General features: G+C 44.2%; 1 protein-coding gene and 1 long non-coding RNA gene across 3 annotated transcripts in view; one reads left to right on the top strand and one right to left on the bottom strand.

Annotated features, from left to right (window-relative positions):
• Positions 1-15,167, bottom strand: part of LOC125638118 (transmembrane protein 263-B) — a 308,802-nt gene that overhangs the window by 88,491 nt on the left and 205,144 nt on the right. The gene's annotated exons all lie outside the window — the stretch shown is intronic.
• Positions 9,254-12,447, top strand: LOC142072530 (uncharacterized). The gene is made up of 3 exons (XR_012668937.1): positions 9,254-9,544; positions 10,469-10,516; positions 11,494-12,447. It is a non-coding gene; the product is annotated as an uncharacterized LOC142072530 (long non-coding RNA).

Below are 15,167 nucleotides of genomic sequence, written 5' to 3'. Positions count from 1 at the left end.
AGTCCCAACAACTGCTACCACTGTGCAGCAGCAGTGGCGTTAGCAATGGTGGGAGAGCGTAGGGGAAAAAGTTTAGTGTAGATACAATAGATTTGAGACTAATTTTGAATGTTTTGGAAACCATCTCTTGGAGAACAGGTAGGGAAGATTTTGTGAACAGTGGTTAGTTCAATAGCCTTTCATTTCTGGAAGCAGGGTAGCAAGGGACAAGGAGTATCATTGCATTGATTATAATCTTTATGTATTAACATCTCAATATCACCAGACAGCACGATGCAAATCAATATCATAATAATACTTAGCACTCAATAGTGCTCTAAGCTTTCTGCACGCATTAACTAATTAATTGGCTACAGTCTGTTCAAGAGAGTCCTAGAACTGGAAGAGCAGGGTGTTCTGTAGTCAAGGATTAAAGTACAGTGACAGAGTGGAAGGGTGAAAGCTTGCATACTGCCTGCCTGTTCTATGCTTGGCTCCGGCTCAAGCTTGGCTCCGGCTCAAGGGACTACTTAACTCCCTGACAAATCTACAAAATGCGTTGACATCTAAAGCAGCAAAAGAACCCGTCGGATGACTTAACATAACTCATAGTGCTGCTTGGCTCTACCTTCCAGCAAGCCTGAATTCATACTGAGCCTGGTAATATAGAGTGCATACTCCTTTTCAGTGGTTTCTCTCTCTGTGTAATGCACACATAGAAGCCTAGTCTCTTGAGGAAAAAAACTCCATTATTCCATGACTGTCACACTGCATGTAGACTCAAGAGTCATGACATTTTCACACAGTTCCTGCTCCGCCACATGAAAACTCGCTGGAATATTGGGACCTCCAGCATAAATGCCATTAATCCAGGTTCTTTCACGGCACTTGTCACAATGAATCCAAGAATTTACCTATCCTACTTCCTTATGTAACCCACACACCTCCTGGGTGTAGTGCTCTGTACCCTTTAGTGGCACCGAGACCACTAGAGATTAATGAGTCTGCTACAACCTTAGCTAAGGGCCATGTGGCTTTTAGCTCATGCAGTAGAAGCTCATGCACTAAGCTCCAGAGGCCCCAGGTTCCATCTCAATGACCAGGGTCTGTCAGTGTTACACTTACTTGTGTTATTGTGATGGTCTCATGTCCACAGGACATAAAGGGGGGCATTGGGAATGACATGACACCACGCTATTTAGACATTCAATCCTCAGAAGAACATGAGACATGGATACACAAACAGAAGAGGACAATAAGATTCCAGACGCATGGCATGGCAGTCATCTGATCTTTTCTGAAAGCTCTGCCACTCATTATCTCAGAGGGATGGCCAAGCTCAGAGCTGGCAAGATAAGAAACAGAAAACCTGAAGAAACAAAACTGATGCTACTGTGTGCCACCAGGAAAAACTAAACCCATTACTCAAGGACAGTACGGCTATAAATGTCTTCAAACTGCAGCAGACACTGAGTTCACACCAAAAATAAGACAAATCACAATCAGCTCTGTTCTCCGTGAGCATTGATAAGTCAAGAGCTCCCTGTTAGTTGAGAGGCAAGCATGCTGGGAAAGGAGGGGGAAGAGCAGCCACTTCCAGACAAGCTGCCTCATTCAGGCTGCCAACAAACTGCTGCCTGTTGCAGACGAGCCATCTCAAATACTGAGCCACAGAGCAGCACCGGCCAAAAAGCTGATTAATATATTGTTTCAAAAGCCACAAGCAGATGCAGAGGTAACATGCACAGGTGGTTATCTGTCAAGGCTCAAGCTTCTCTCTAACACTGCAGGATGGCAGCATTTGCTCAAAATCTCCCTTATTACACAACTGAGGCACAGAGAGAACACTCAACAGGCCATGGAATTTTAGAGCGCTTCCCACAACTGTACCCTCAGTCCAGGGCACCAAGCATGCTCCCACAGATGCTGCATACCTCAGCACAAAATGCCTTATTTTGAGTTGCACAACCCCCAAACCACCTGTACTTCATGGTCCACTGGTTAGCTCACATGAGCTCTTCTCTGATCAATACACAGGAGATGTACATACTTAACTTGCGTTTCACATCTTGGGGGCGGGGGGAAGAAGTACTGATAACTGTGGTGTACTGAAAACTTTCACCATTAGCAAAAGGAAATTTTGTCCAGAAGTATTGCTGTCAAACAGCTACTGTGTTCATACTGAAAGGTGGCTACACTTCAGTGGTGGGGAAAATAGCTCCCTACATACAGAGCAAAATTGTGGCTTTGCTCTTGTGAAACGGGCATAGGGTAGTATGGAGCTGCTTTAGTGGCTCTGGATAGATGCCAACTGGACCAGGGAACACGCTGTTTAGTGTTCTTTACACCTACGGCAGAAAGGTCAACATGCACTCCCCCCAGAGCTACTGCCAGACACAAATAGGAATACGGGAGTGGGGTTAACATCCTCTTAACTTGCCCCAGGCAGGTCATCTTGGTGTGACAGAATGACCCCAGCACTCCAGGGTACAGAAGGTCTGATTGATGCCTGGCTTCTCCACAAATGAGATGAGGTGGGGAGAAAAGGAGCAAAATTCTGGTCACTCCTAACTTGTACAGCTCTGCTGTATCCTACAAGATGCGAGAGTCTATAAATATAAGACACAACTTTATTAATATAAAGAAAAACAATTATTTTGAAACAGCTGAGCTTCCTGCTCTTCTCCCCCCGATAACTGACAACTCAGAAAAGCAAGGAAATGAACATGGCAATGACAAGGTATGTGTAATCTTACACATCAGTTAAGTGATTTGACTTTACATATCCTTGCTTTCATGGGTTTGTATCAAGTATGTGGTGTGTGTAACAAGCCCTAACAGCTTCACAAACAAATTTTTGTGCATCAACCCTCCTAGGGTTTGTTTTTTTTTAATGCTCAAGTAGCGGACGTGGAAGAGGGCAGGCAGACCTTTAGGGAAGTAAAACTGTATCTGACGATGGAGAATATTCTACCCCTTTTTGTTGTAGTATAAAATCTGACCGGAAAGTGTAGCACCTGATGGAAATAGTTTTGTGCTCACCCATGAAATTGCAAACTGATTGGCCACCTACTTTTTCAAAGAAAAATAAGAATTAGTGCTTCATTTTAAGCCCACGTTAGAACAGAACCTTAATTATGGAATCACTACCAGGCGCCTCCATAATTAGAGCCATCATTTGATTTTCAGGGAGGTTCCTGCTTTTCACCTAGTTCTAGAGCAGCTAACTGGGGCACAAGGAGGTTCCTTCAGGTTACTTGCATGGGGTCACACAGTGACAGAACCACGATTACAATGAAAGATGTTTCTGACTCCTAGGCATTTACTCTCATCACTAGACCTCCCCACAGGCTCAGCACTTTCATTACAATGGCTGAAAAAATATATTCAGCTCAGAAAGAGCAAAGCACAGAATGTCTGTAACAGAGTCAGACAGACTCCAGACAGGGGTAGATCACCACCAAAGAATACAAATCTCCAAGTTAGAAGCCTGAATCACATCACTTTGAGCAGTAAGCAGCACAGGCTGAACAGAGGCGTCACTGTATGACCAAGACTATACAGGATTGCTTTATTTCTGTTTGCACTGATGTAGCTACTTGTTTAAAACCTCTACCCCAAATATTTCAAAAGCATAGTGACCTCACCCAGCCAGTTGGAGTCAGACCCTGGAAAATTCATTCATAGCTCTCCTGACACCCTTCCAGACCCAAATCATGCTGGATCTGAAGAAAGGAAAACACTGACTCCTTCCTTCTCTCCCCCTTTCCGCACCTGATTCTGCTTCTTGTTATTTTCAGATCAATGCCTTTTCATCCTCGATCCCACCTGCTCTGCAAAGAGGCTTTGTGCTCCTGCCCAAAAGAATAACCAGTGCCAAGTTAGAAGGAATGAAGGAGTGCCACTAACCTCCTGACAGCAACACCCAGACACTATTGGCTACTGTCTACCTGTTTGTGCACTCACTGCTTCACATTAGCTGACTACAATCTTCCTCAAGCACTGGTGAGCCAAAGAAAGCTTCTTAAATTCATTCACATGGCAAGCCCTTAACTCCAGGACTGAGCAGTTGTTATGATCACTGTCACCACTCGTCAGGGTTAGTGAGGAAGCATGGTCTAGTCAGTGGGCACAGCACAGGACCAGAAGTCAGAAGACCACAAATTTACTATGAGAACTTGGGCATTTCTCAAAGTCTTTCTCTGTGCTTTCTGGCCCACAGGCAAACTTGCACCTATCATCAGCAAGTTGTGAATTAAAGTCAGTTTAGTTTGTGGACACATTATTTTGCAGTAAAAGTAGTTAGAAGTGATGTTAAGGCCTTGTCTACACAAAAGCTTGCACTAGTTTAATTGAACTCTTGCAAATAATCCCTGTGTGGACATTCTAATTTTGGTTTAAGAGGAGTTTATTTCCATTTAGCTTAAACCTATTCCTAATCAATTTAAGCTAAACTGAAACACCAAAATAAAAAGTAAAAATAGTGTAAATAAAAATCTGTTTAAATTCCCAACTGTTTCAATGCTCCATATAGACAATACTAAGGTCAGTAACAAACTGGACCTTTGACTCAATCTACTCTACCTACTTCTATTCTGAAATGAGAGTGTCCACACAGAGACCTGCACCAAAATAACTAAACTGGTTTCAGATCACACCTTTTGTTCTGTCAGGGACAGCATGCACGTACGTCATCACTTGATTTCCTTAACTGTCAAATGGAGACATTGGTGACCTATTTTTCAACATGTTTTGAGATGCTTCACTAATCAGTGTTTGTTGCATTTTGAGATGCTCCAATGGAAGGGACCAGAGAAGCACAAACACCAACCCATCACAAAAAGTAAAACACAAAAATGCTCCATCTTCAGGAAAAAAAAAACCAAACCTGGCCTATAGCCATCCTGTGGTGTGAGCCTGTCAGGCCATACATGTAGAGCTGACTGGAGGATGACAATTCTGCTTTGTGGCAACTTTCAAGGTTTCAAAATTTGTTTTCATTCTGCACTGGAAGAAAACTGAAACCTTTTGAAGATTCTCATGAAAGTCGAATGGCTGTCAGACGGAAAAGCTCAGTTTCTGATTATGCGTGGCGTGGCATGTGGGAGACCCACATTCAAGTCTCTGCCCTGCCTGATTCAAAGAAAACTTCTTCACCCCAGATCACTCTGCATCAGCAGAGTAGGGCCTTGAACCTGGGTCCACTCTACCCTTGGCCAGTGCTCTAACCACCAGGATATAGCGTGAGAGAATCTTGTTTGACAAAAACATTGTTAAAACAGAGACATCTACCCCAAATATTTTGATTTAGATGAAACAGTACAAAATATTCCAACCAGCTCTACATACAAGATAAGCAGGATCAGGCCGGATCAGTATTTGGAGGGGAACCCTCTAAGGCAACCCCAGAGTGCTGCAGGAGGTGGTGCTGGCTGGTGGAACCCTACTAGCCCAGGCAGTGCTGATATCAATGTCCCAGCACAATGCAAGGGATACTCTGCTGTGGAAAGCACAGCCTTTAAAAGAAGACAAACAATAGTCAACCACTTGTGGTTAGAGCCCTGCACGGATACAAATTTATAGCCACTGATGCGGATATTCGCGGATATAAATCGGTATCCGCGGAACAGCAGGGCTCTCCCAGGAACCGCAGCAGCAAAAGGAGCAGAACGTGGGGCTGCTGCTCCCAAGAGCCAGCGCCCTGTTCCAGCAGCTCCTCTGGTGTGGCTGTACCCCCCCAGCCCTGCCCCCGTCCCTTCCATGCAGCTGTCTGCGTCTCCTGTCTGGGGGCGTGCACGCCGCTTGAACACAAGAGTGCAACCAGGGACAGCTGCTGGTGAGCCTGGTGCCCGCCCCAGCAGGTGGGACTGGGGGTGATACAGCTGTGCTGGAGGAGCTGCCAGTGCGGGGCGCTGGCATGTTCTGCTCCTTTCGCTGCTGTGGTTCCTGGGAGAGCCCTGCAGTTCCGTGGATACCGATTTATATCCACGGATATCCGCAGCTGCAGATATACATTTGTATCTGCGCAGGGCTCTACTTGTGGTCTTTGAGAGCCCTGGCACTTTACTCAAGGTAGTCAGGGTGTTAGCTCTGGTGTCTTGGCCAAATTCCAGCTCTCACTACATTTGCCTACTCAAATTCTCCGTGTGGTTTCAATTGGATAAGAGATACTTCACTCCCTTGATGTTGGGAGTACCGCACATCGCTCTGCATTGACTTCTCTAGCCAAGCATGGAGCAACAATGCTGGACTCTTCAAAAAGCCACAAATTCTCCTTGGCTGGGAGATGGTGACTGGGAGGTGGGGGTGGGGAGTGCAGAGAAAGCTTCAAAACAGGCACAGAAAAAAAACTAGCATTGTGCTCAAAGGTACTTCAGAAAAGCAGACTTCGTCTCCCTCAGGGAATGGATGGGTAGGATCCCCTGGGGGACTAACATGAAGGGGAAAGGAATCCAGGAGAGCTGGCTGTATTTCAAGGAATCCCTGTTAAGGTTACAGGGACAAACCACCCCGATGAGTCGAAAGAATAGTAAATATGGCAGGCGACCAGCTTGGCATAACCGTGAAATCCTAGCAGATCTTAAACATAAAAAAGAAGCTTACAAGAAGTGGAAGGTTGGACATATGACCAGGGAAGAGTATAAAAATATTGCTCGGGCATGTAGGAATGAAATCAGGAGGGCCAAATCACACCTGGAGCTGCAGCTAGCAAGAGATGTCAAGAGTAACAAGAAGGGTTTCTTCAGGTATGTTGGCAACAAAAGAAAGCCAAGGAAAGTGTGGGCCCCTTAATGAATGAGGGAGGCAACCTAGTGACAGAGGATGTGGAAAAAGCTAATGTACTCAATGCTTTTTTTGCCTCTGTTTTCACTAACAAGGTCAGCTCCCAGACTGCTGCGCTGGGCATCACAGCATGGGGAGTAGATGGCCAGCCCTCTGTGGAGAAAGAGGTGATTAGGCACTATTTAGAAAAGCTGGACGTGCACAAGTCCATGGGGCCGGATGAGTTGCATCCGAGAGTGCTAAAGGAATTGGCGGCTGTGATTGCAGAGCCATTGGCCATTATCTTTGAAAACTCGTGGCGAACGGGGGAAGTCCCAGATGACTGGAAAAAGGCTAATGTAGTGCCAATCTTTAAAAAAGGGAAGAAGGAGGATCCTGGGAACTACAGGCCAGTCAGCCTCACCTCAGTCCCTGGAAAAATCATGGAGCAGGTCCTCAAAGAATCAATCCTGAAGCACTTACATGAGAGGAAAGTGATCAGGAACAGTCAGCATGGATTCACCAAGGGAAGGTCATGCCTAACTAATCTAATCACCTTCTATGATGAGATTACTGGTTCTGTGGATGAAGGGAAAGCAGTGGATGTATTGTTTCTTGACTTTAGCAAGCTTTTGACACGGTCTCCCACAGTATTCTTGTCAGCAAGTTAAAGAAGTATGGGCTGGATGAATGCACTATAAGGTGGGTAGAAAGTTGGCTAGATTGTCGGGCTCAATGGGTAGTGATCAATGGCTCCATGTCTAGTTGGCAGCCGGTGTCAAGTGGAGTGCCCCAGGGGTAGGTCCTGGGGCCGGTTTTGTTCAATATCTTCATAAATGATCTGGAGGATGGTGTGGATTGAACTCTCAGTAAATTTGCGGATGATACTAAACTAGGAGGAGTGGTAGATACGCTGGAGGGCAGGGATAGGATACAGAGGGACCTAGACAAATTGGAGGATTGGTCCAAAAGAAATCTGATGAGGTTCAATAAGGATAAGTTCAGGGTCCTGCACTTAGGACGGAAGAACCCAATGCACCGCTACAGACTAGGGACCGAATGGCTAGGCAGCAGTTCTGCGGAAAAGGACCTAGGGGTGACAGTGGATGAGAAGCTGGATATGAGTCAGCAGTGTGCCCTTGTTGCCAAGAAGGCCAATGGCATTTTGGGATGTATAAGTAGGGGCATAGCGAGCAGATCGAGGGACGTGATTGTTCCCCTCTATTCGACATTGGTGAGGCCTCATCTGGAGTACTGTGTCCAGTTTTGGGCCCCACACTACAAGAAGGATGTGAATAAATTGGAGAGAGTCCAGCGAAGGGCAACAAAAATTATTAGGGGTCTGGAACACGACTTATGAGGAGAGGCTGAGGGAGCTGGGATTGTTTAGTCTGCAGAAGAGAAGAATGAGGGGGGATTTGATAGCTGCTTTCAACTACCTGAGAGGTGGTTCCAGAGAGGATGGTTCTAGACTATTCTCAGTGGTAGAGGAGGACAGGACAAGGAGTAATGGTCTCAAGTTGCAGTGGGGGAGGTTTAGGTTGGATATTAGGAAAAACTTTTTCACTAGGAGGGTGGTGAAACACTGGAATGCGTTACCTAGGGAGGTGGTAGAATCTCCTTCCTTAGAAGTTATTAAGGTCAGGCTTGACAAAGCCCTGGCTGGGATGATTTAACTGGGGATTGGTCCTGCTTTGAGCAGGGGGTTGGACTAGATGACCTCCTGAGGTCCCTTCCAACCCTGATATTCTATGATTCTATGAAAGGGAAAAAAAATCTGCTCCTTGAGGGGGTTGCTGAGTGGTAACGCTATGTTCTTGCCTACAAGAGACATTGCTTCAATTTCTTATCAGGGTCCTTTCCCCCTTAAGCTGTGAGAGTGAGAGGCCACACTCTCAGCCCTTCAAGGGAAAGAGGCTGGAAAAAGAGAGTGGCTGGCTTTAATCAGCCAGCTGAGGTCCCACTGTTGAATAAAGAGTAGCAATAAGTTCTGACCAGTTCTCCTAAGCTCGAAAGATGGAAGATAGAGCAAGAAGGGGAATGGGGGTGAGGAGCAGGAGACAGACTTGAAAGAAGACACATGGGACCAAGTTTTCAGCTAGACTCCATGATCGTGTCAGGATTTTACATGCACCTGCTGGGTGCGCCCTCTATTTTTGTAGGCATTTAAATGTGGCGGGGTGGGGGCGTTGCTGACAGTGCAGTCTTTGTAGGTCTCCTCTGCAGCTACAAAAAATTCTTATTCTTGGAGTAAGGCATGTGCTGTAGTTCTCTGAAAACCCAATTACACTATCCTCTGTTCTGATCCGTATTAGGTATGCTTCAGCGGCAGACTAGCTCGGCAATAATTCCATCTGCGAGAACTCTCATCGGAAGAGTAAACCTCCAGTAGCAGAAACAATCAGAAAGCAGGCAACAGCAAGGCTAATCCATTTAAGTGAGACTAAAACAGCCTTTATTATTATTATTAATAATAAAAAAATAGGCTTAACTAGTAATGCTAGAAATTATCTGTGTCGGTCAAGCAAAGCATAGACCTTGCAGCAACTGACTGGCGACCAGAGCTCAGGGGAGGGAGGAGAGAAGGGGAAAGGAGGAGGCCTGGAAAAAGGCAATATATTCTATCAGCTCTCAGAGTCTCTCCCAGCTTTTCATTGGCTTCACCCCATCAACTCAGAAATCAAAAAGCTTCAAGCATCAGACATTTGCGTCTGCTCCATCTTCATCACTGCCAGACACAGCCCTGCGATTAAAAGAATGGAGAAATAAGGAGCTTACAGATTCACTTTCCTCAGCTGATATGGTGAGTTTCTGCACTGAGGTATCGATCCATGGGTCTGGCCTCTGCCGATAACTACATGCCAAGGGGGTTAATTTAACTCTCTGCAGCCTGGCACTGCCTCTGATGCTGTGCAGAGAATGGTTATAAATTATACAGTCCTACAAAGACAAAAGCAGGAGAGAATTTTCTCAGCACATTTCCTTTGTCTCCCATCCTCCTGCAACTGGACCCGTTTTGCTGCTTGTAAGCCTCATTTATTTTCTTCCTGAAATTATATTAGAACCATTCACTCAAGTATAAACAACCCTTAGGGTGCTGTGAATTACAACTGCAGACAGGAAAAGGGCAAAAAGAGAAGCCTTCCAAAGTGGCTAGTTATTTTTATTTACACACACAAACACACATGGCCTAAAAATGCAATTGCTACTAGCAAGTTTTAACTGAACTCACACCCTACAGCCAATCTCCATGTTGCAGAAATGGTGGCTATTACTCCCTTGAAGGTGCTACTACATAAGTCAGTTGCATCAAGTCCAAGAACAAAACAATGACTGATCAATGTTAACTGGAAGGACAGTCCACGCACAGATTCTGCTTTGATGATACATCTCATTGTGCTGTGATGATAACATATGGCAACAACAGTTCAACTCAAATAAAGTTAAAACTATTTTAAGCCTCATATGCCAAATTCTAACCTGGAGTGTGTAGTTAGTTAGTCACAAACAAACTCTAAACATGTCAGGAAGGTTTGAGATCCACTCTTGAGACTTATAGATGTTTCCCACTTCAAGCTCCAGCAAAATTTCTTGCTAATGTGGCCCTATAGATAATTCCGTCCTCGCCCCAAATTGGGCCACCATTTTAACCCTGTACTCCTAAGCAAAAACTGCTGCATTTACGCATCTGATCCTAATACCTACTACATTCTCTCCTTCCACACAGGCTGAGTGCACCAATGACCACATGACTCCACTGTCTACTGCTAGCACGGTATGTAATTGTATGCTCTTCAGAGCAAGGATGGTATTATATGCATTATAACCACTGTAAAGTGCCATGTACTCACGTCTCAAGGATGAAAATCCCATTTGTATCCCACTATGTTCTAGGGATCTAGATAAGTTTCCACTTTTTCTCCTGAATACTACAGCAGAGAAATGTATTCTGTTACTACCTCCTACCTATTGCAATAATGCATAAAATGCTTATTAATTTGATATGTAAACACTGAACTCATTCTGCGGCAGAGAAATCCAAACCCTGATTACCCTGTCAGGAAAGGGCCACTCCCTCTATGGAAACTCTGTTTTGTTTCTCCTAGTTCCAAGAATTGCCATACATTTTTCTATTGCTGCTTAGTTCAATCAGATCCTTAACCAAGTTGTTGTGATTTTTCTTTGAGGTACTTTAGTTTAAGACATTTCCACTTCTCCAAACTGCTTGAAGTTAAGATCTTCATCTTAAAAACAGAGGATTACAATTAAAATGACCTGATACCAGTATATCAAATCAATATTTGGGCTGTTGAAGGATTTGGTTTGCAAGTATCAGAAAATGAAATTCTGTTTTATGCACTGGCTAAGAGGGATGCCTGTAGCAATGTCATCAGCACTGCCTGTCGCTCTGCCATAGGAGACTTAACTCTTGGGAACATAGGAATTACCATACTGTATCAGTGACTGATGAATCATCTAGTGGTCTATTCTGTTTCAGACAGTGGTCAGTAGCATATGCTTCAAAGGAAGGTAGCTGGCAATTATAGAATTATTTGGTCACAGGAGAAGTTTTTTTTCGTTATTTCAGACAATTAGTAGTCTGGGGAGAAGATGAAATTCATTCTTTATGGACAGTCCAGACCTGATTGTCTCCTGAGTACCTGCAGTTAACAGTGCCTTCTTGTGGGGGAGACAGGGACTTTTACCTAATTCATTTTTAATTTAATTTTTACCTAATTACTTTTAATTCAGATGAACTTTCCTGAGCATCCTTGCGTAGATATACCCTTAGATGCCCACGTGAGACAGACTGGAGTGGAACACTCGAAGTGAGACAGGCTGGTGTGGGTCTTCTGGACATGGCACATGAACAAATGAACAAACTCACTCCTCTTTGTATCTAATCTTGTCAGATCTAGCGCAGACACTTGCTTCTCCGAGCTGCTTTTGTCAGCAATAGAGAGACAGGAGATACATATCTCAGTCTGAGATACGTGGTACAGTCTTGGCAGTCTTCTGCATAGAGTATGTGTAAGATGCAGTATAACAATCCCTTCATTCTGTCTCATCCTTTTGAATGCTGCTTTTAGAAACCTAAGTAGGACATTTGTGCATTGCATGATTATAATTTTATTGACAGAAGGAGATATAACAGTTACAGCTAATGTATCTCTAAGGGTTGATAATTGGATGTAGATCATATTCTGGGATAGGAGATCTGACTTAAATGCATCTAAATCTCTGAAATAGACTGGAATGTGATGAGCTGGAAGGTAGAGGTGGGAGAATTATGTATCAGGTATGAATATAAAATGCACTTTCATTTTATCATATCTAGTGAAATGTAATGGTTCCATCCACTGTCCCACCATATTTCTCACTCAAAAGTGTATAGTAAACAATAAAGAAAAATTAGAAAACAATCATTGCAGACGGAGACTGATGAGCTTCAGGCCTCCTTGATTTTCTCTATCAACAGCCAAAGCATATTAGTTTGTGAACTCTGGCTTATTCAGATCCACTCCTCCAAACTGAAGCCCGGCGTCTGGAATAGGACACAAAACACCACCTGCTAGCTATTAACATCTCATTAGATGAAAACAAAACCAACAGTTATTATAATATAACTATCCTGGATCAGATTTGCAGCTTCTTCTTTACTTTTTATGCCAGCAGGAACTGAGAGTGATGTAGAAACTGTGACAGGTTTCAGAGTAACAGCCGTGTCAGTCTGTATTCGCAAAAAGAAAAGGAGGACTTGTGGCACCTTAGAGACTAACGAAAGCTTATGCTCAAATAAATTGGTTAGTCTCTAAGGTGCCACAAGTCCTCCTTTTCTTTTTGTAGAAACTGTGGTTATCCCCCAGGGCAAGGGAGAAACTCATGCTCCCCACTGCCTTGATTCAGAAACAAACTCTAGGCAACAAGCATTGCAACATGAACAGACCCAATTTCTGGGAGGCAGAATGCTTTGCTTTTATAGTAAGCCTTTGGGTGAAGGTACAGTTGTTACAGCGGGGAACACTGAGGGTGTGACAGAATGACAATATCTTGTAATATCCTGAATGCCCTGTACTGAACTAAGTTACACTTTATAGAATTATGGTTAAAACCTTTGGGGTGCATTGTTTTAGAAATGCAAAGGTTCATGTACTATTGTGAGATTGTATGGAATTTCTTCAGTGGGAAAACAAGATTAATGAAATCTCTGGAAGGTCTGAGGAAGTTCAAATATCTTTTAGGAATAATAGTGTGAAATGGTGAGGGAAATGCAAATTTTCCCCTCCAAAGCCAACCTTTTGAAGATACACCCGAGGGAGAGAGACCCCTTGTATATTAATTACCTGCTTCTGGAAACTCCACAACAAAGACCCCTGATCTGTATAAAACGGTGGACTACATTTATCATGAGTGTGCTTGTTCTGAAGCTGTGATGAGCATGCAACCACAAGGAAACCCCTAGGGTGGGGTGTTGAAAGACAGCTCTTGTCAAAGCCCATGTTAGAATTGAGATGAACTCTGGTCAGCTTATTAGCATGTGTGTAGGTTCTTTTATTGTTTCTAAATGTGTTTTCTCTGTAGCGCTTTTTACCTTAAGAATAAAGTAGGCTTGCTTAGGAAGAACTGCTTGGTAACTTCTATCTGTAACAATCATTCTGTTTTCAGTCTCTGAAGAGAAAGCAAGCAGGTCTGTTTAGGCAGACTGTCATTGCTGAGAGTAACAGTGAAGGCAGGGGACTGTTCAGCTGGAACATACCCTGGTCAGAAGGGAGTGAGATGCACCCAAGAGAGGCAACAGCTGAGGAACACGCCAGGATGTGGGTGCCTTTCCTGGGCCACTGAAGGGGAATACAAGTGCAGTTGTCCTGAACTGTGACAGAGGATGAGAATTGTAAAGGGAAGAGGGAGGGCACGGCACAGAATCTTTGGGGCTTTATGAAGTGCTTGGAGGGACCTGTTCCCTTGGTGGGGAAAGCACGACATTCTCCTGGGTTCTGCAAACATGAGTGGTGCTGAGGAAGCCTGGGTGTATTGCCACCCTTCCTTTAGACTCCTATTTGTCAGAATACTGTAGGAAGACATGCACAAAGCTCAGCACAAGTGGCAATAGTCCAGATGATAACTTGGGTTGAAAGATCCCTGAAAACGTCCTGCTACAGCAGCTGTTTCACCGACTGCAATTACTATACTGTAGGCTGTTATGTGAAAACTCACCAGAATAAGCAGCAACCCAACAGTGAGTGGAAGAGAATGCAAAGCTGTGAGGACAGGCTGAAAGGGACACTGATGAGTTTAACCTCAGAGTATTCTGATTTAGAAAAGAAAAGAAAATTCCATAGTATTCAAAGAATGAGAGAGATGCATGTCTTCTACTTCTATTGTTTCAGCAAAACATTTACCACTGAGTTTCCCCAGCCACCCAAAGCTCTAAGCCCAATGTATTACAATGGAGTTAGAAGGGGGCGTTTCTATTTTGCTGTCCCAAATATCCCTGTTTATTGCATTCAAATACTGGCAAATCTGTATGAAAGTGCTCCCTAGTACACGGGATTGTTCTGCAGCATATGCACCAGAGTAGCATGGCTGTTAAAGGATGTGGCTTCCTCTACAGTAATCATAAAAACACCCATGTCATGTTGATTTGGGAAGCCACCAACCTCTCCTGAATTCTGCAAAAACTGTGGGGGCAAATATATAGCACTGAGGTTTTCCTGAGCCAGAAGTCAATCCTCCCAGGCTGCATATCCCTTTGCTGACAGGAATGAGTTAAGCTGAAATAGAGAGGATTATATTTCTAAATACACTCTACTGGGGTGCAGTAAACAGGTCCAAGGTACCAGTGAGGAAATAACAGAAAGTGTGACGGTTAGAGAGCATCCTGTTCTGCAGGTGAAAAATTACTTGTCCAAGCTGGAAGGTGCCTCTGCTTCTAAGAACTCCAGCTTTCAAAGAGAGAGTTTGGGATCCGAATGAAGCTTCCCTGGAGATTCTGAGAAACTACAATATCCACATGCAGTGACAGTGTTAGAAAGCTGCTGCCACCTATAGACAATCAATAGCACTACTAACAGCCACAGGTTAATCAGAAAACTGCAAACAGAGAGCAGGCAGCTGTACAACTGGTTCATACAAGAAGCGAAGGTGAGAAAGTATACTCCCAATTTTCTCTCTCTCTCCCACACACATGCACACAGACTCTTTCTAGTGTCAAAGCAGCTCATCAGTGTCCTTGCAAAATAATGCCATAGATAAAGGAACTGAGGTTAATCTGGAAAAAGGGTATAACCGATTATGGTGCTCCCCCAGCTGACTGGCTAGTCCATACAGAGTGGACTCAACAAGCCTGCTGAGGATACAGTCCTCAAACTGTTGGTCTATCTGCATGGAGCATGCTCAACAAAATTGACTGTACGGGCTCAAAACCA

The sequence above is a fragment of the Caretta caretta genome, chromosome 6 (assembly GCF_965140235.1).
Source record: "Caretta caretta isolate rCarCar2 chromosome 6, rCarCar1.hap1, whole genome shotgun sequence".
NCBI classification, from domain to species: Eukaryota; Metazoa; Chordata; order Testudines; family Cheloniidae; genus Caretta; species Caretta caretta.
Note: the sequence above shows the minus strand (reverse complement) of the source record. Positions and strands in the feature narration are given on the sequence as shown.